We start from the raw sequence: 3920 nt of genomic DNA on the forward strand, positions 1-3920 counted from the left end.
CGAGTGCGTGTCTGTCTGGGGCGGCGGGGGGGGGGCTCCCGAAACCCCACATTATAGGATGTAATCCAACCGGACGGAAGGGAAATTACTTTTTTCACTTTACAAACCGCCAATAAATTTTATAACAGGTAGTTAAAAGTTACGACGAGGAAGGAACCGTCACAACAGTGGCTCTGGAGACAATGGGCTCCCCGTTTTCTCGGGAGAAAAGGGTCCATAAAGGGAACAGGAAATTTTATCTTGCAGCAAAAGCATAACCTGTGCTGCACGTTTTCGAGTGTTGCGGAGAAAGAGGTTGGATACATTTCCTTCCCTCCCTCTCTTTTGTATCTTATTCCGCATTCCGACTCTCCTGATACTGGAGACACGTTTCACTGGTTTAGGTGCTCTACGGATTTTACCTCGCATCGGGTTGCCAGAGGTGGAGGCGAAGCTCTCCGAACTTTTCCTAGGAGGGTGGGGACGCTAAATTAGTAACTTGAAATTGAGAGGGAATGCTAAAAGGAAGGAAGGAAGGAAGGAAGGAAGGAAGGAAGGAGAAAGCGGGAGAGAGAGAGAGAGAGAGAGAGAGAGAGAGAGAGAGAGAGAGAGAGAATGCGAAGAAAGATAGGGAAAGCAAAATTACTTTCCCGACTTTACCTTGGGAACTTTTTTCTTTCATTCATTCAGGTTATTCTCAACCTCTGCCTGAAAACATAGGCCTCCAAACTTTTGGGTACGTGTATGAAATATCATTTGTGTACATTTCCAAGTCTCGAATGGAAAAGTATTCTAAACCCCACCCACCTCCAACACATATACCCCCGCCCGCTTAATGGATGCATTATCATGTAACGGCTGCTGTGATTAGAATAATAAATTAAGAGAAAATGAGCAATATGCTCCAGTGCAGCTTTTTCGTGGATTTCTATTTTTCACAAATCACAAATGGAGATTTGAAGGAATTTTGATTGGCTAATAAAAAAAAATGCAGAATAGGATGATATTTCTTACTCCAGGCGGGTGGGTGAAACTCATTTCGGTAATATTGAAGTAATGATCATTTCCGAATCAGCCACTTTGTGAAGAGCATTATCTTCTTTCAAATTACTTCGCCTCGTAAAAATGGCCTTTTCCCTGTCTCTTTTTTGTCTCCCTTTGGAAATTATGAAGTGATTACTATATATATATATATATATATATAGTAAATGCATGTCATCTAAAGATGCGACTTTGTTGTGTATTGACTATAAGCCATAATCATTTCCACCACCGCCCCACCCCAAATGTAACAGCTTTGCCTAGCAATTCCAATAATTTAACTTCTAACCCTATGATAGATAAGTATCGTTTGGGAGATTCCTTCAAATCAAACCACTTAAGAACATGGACTTAAATATGCATGGATAGAGTGCAGATACAGCTCTTTTTTCTTTTCTTTTCTCTTCTTTTTCTTTTTTGTTCTCTCTCACTCTCTTCCCCCCACCCCCACGCCCTTTTAATTCCCTTATTTTGAAATTAAGTTTTCTCGCCTCTTCTTGAATCTACTTCAAGTCTCTGTAAGAGTAGTTTATCTGGCCACTTCCCCTTTGGGGACAAGAGATGGGTTGGTGCGGGTTGTGCAGAGGATCATTCTCGAAAGGGAACACTATGGACTTAGTTCAGAAGATGATAAGATGCTCCCAAGCTTTGCTTTAAAATGTGTGGATCCGCCACGCTTTAAACTTCTGTAATCCGCTGTAGGAAAAGTCGCCATTATATTAGATATAACACGAGACAACCCAACTCAGAAGATTATAGGTAGATAGATAGATAGATATAGATAGATAGACGATAGATAGATATAGATAGATGTCTAAATCTCGCCTTAAGGCAGGTCTGGCCTTCCCCTAGTTATGATGAGTAACACAATGGACTTACCTTTCTATTCTGCAGCCTCATAAAGTCTACACAATGGCAAAGCTTTATTGTCGGTCCCTTGCAATGAGCAGGCGGAATTGATGAAGTCTTGAGAGTGTCCACTCAAGAATACGCCATTTAATAATAATAGGCGTGTACACATCTATGCCTGGGCAAGAGCGGCGACTTGGTATTGTGGGTATGAATTCTATCAGCTGGTGCAAAAGTCTGTCTTTACTATGCATGTGTGTAGTACTGTACACAGTCAATCAAATGGTCCTCTCCCCCCTCCTAAACACACTCCTAACTAGAATTTTGAAAAGAATCATAGGCACCCTACATTTATCACCGCGGAAGCCTGCATTATGCTATAAAGGACGGTGCTTTTATGTTTGGAGAAGATTGTTCCCCTGGACGCAACCTGCAGTCGGCTTCTAATATTATGTCAGGTTCAACAGTTCCTTGTCGCATCCAAACAAGCACCTTCGGATAATGCACTGAATATTCCTGCATAGCCACTATCTTTTCCAGAACCCTAAACACAAATATGCAACACTCCAATGAAATAATAAAAAACGCTGAAGTAGGAATTCATGGATCCGACGTAAATAGACATCACACTGTCTTTCCCCTTGTACAATTGTTTTTTGCAATGTCCAGCACGTCTCTCTCTCTCTCTCTCTCTCTCTCTCTCTCTCTCTCTCTCTCTCTCTCTCTCTCACACACACACACACACACACACACACTTCAGTTATTTAAATATTTAAAGACTTCAGTGTTAGTTTTTGGAAGTTAATAATGTTCTCAGCCTCCCAGTATCTTTTCCAGATTCAGTTTACTAAGCCAGGATGTATTTTAGGAATCTTGCAATGCCTTATCTGGGGTATCAGTGTAAACAAGCTGTCCATTTTCATACCAATTGCCATTGTGGGATGAAGTCCATTTCACCGCAGGCCAGATATAATAATATTCTAGGAATACCTACTCGCCCTCTCAATATTGTGTGTGTGCCTGTATATGTGTATGCACACACACACACACACACAATCTCTCTGCATGTGTGAGTAAGAAAGAGAGAAAATAAACATGTTTGCCAGTATTATTTTGTCAAGCAACCTGTGTTTTGCGTACATTCACACAATGGAAAAATATTCAGGGTGTTCCTCCAGTTTGCTGATTGTGCTCCTGAACAAAGTATTTCTTATAAATAAATAAGTACCAGCTCATCGCAAAGCCCCCTTTTAATGTCTCCATTATGTCTCCTTCCAGTCGTTTCATAATGTAGATATGGACAGGGACATGAGACACACGGATTCCTTCCAGCTATTTCCGTCTTTGCACACTTTCACACACGTACACCACAAAATATTAGGTGTGAAATGGCGAACTATGACATTTTCAGTGGACAAACACTCGAAAGCCCCTCCCATGAATGCCAGTGGAAGGAAGAGTGTCGCTGTTGATATGCTTTAAAAACGTAAGAAGCTAAAGAAAACCGTTGTTATACTTTATAGCAAAGCAAGAAGTAATATACTAGTAGAGGTAGAAATTTGAAGGCTAGCAACATAAGGCAAAGCTCAATTTAGGCGAAAGTGGGGCGTGAATCTTCGTAACGCGTCTGTTAGGTGCAGGGAGAGCCTCTGTATATTTAATGGGACTTACTCCCCAGTAGGTGTCTTGAGGAGTTCAGCCTAAGAGATCTCCTTGTGTGAATTCATAGCACCAGCAGAGAACTGATGGTCATGACGGAAGGAGTTTCGCCTCCTCTCTTTGTTTACCCAGTTGCTGTCTTGATCCTTAAGTGACACCAAGTTCCACGGATCTCCGTGGCATTCCAAGCCAACGTACTTAAGGCTCTTAACCCTAGTCTGTGAACGTGTTAACGTAACGCCTTGTTTCTTTGGAAGTGAAAAGCCTGAGTCTTGGTTTTGAACTGTTAAATAACTTGAACGTATGAATCGTCCAGTGGCTTCTGCCAAGACCTCCTGAGTCAGTGGGTGTGGATTTAAAGAACTGGCAAACTGCTTAAGAAGCCACAATCC

General features: G+C 41.7%; 1 protein-coding gene across 1 annotated transcript in view; it reads right to left on the bottom strand.

Annotated features, from left to right (window-relative positions):
- The window catches only part of HOXC10 (homeobox C10), a 127967-nt gene that overhangs the window by 93586 nt on the left and 30461 nt on the right, over positions 1-3920 (bottom strand). The gene's annotated exons all lie outside the window — the stretch shown is intronic.

The sequence above is a fragment of the Podarcis raffonei genome, chromosome 2 (genome assembly GCF_027172205.1).
Source record: "Podarcis raffonei isolate rPodRaf1 chromosome 2, rPodRaf1.pri, whole genome shotgun sequence".
Lineage (NCBI taxonomy): Eukaryota > Metazoa > Chordata > Lepidosauria > Squamata > Lacertidae > Podarcis > Podarcis raffonei.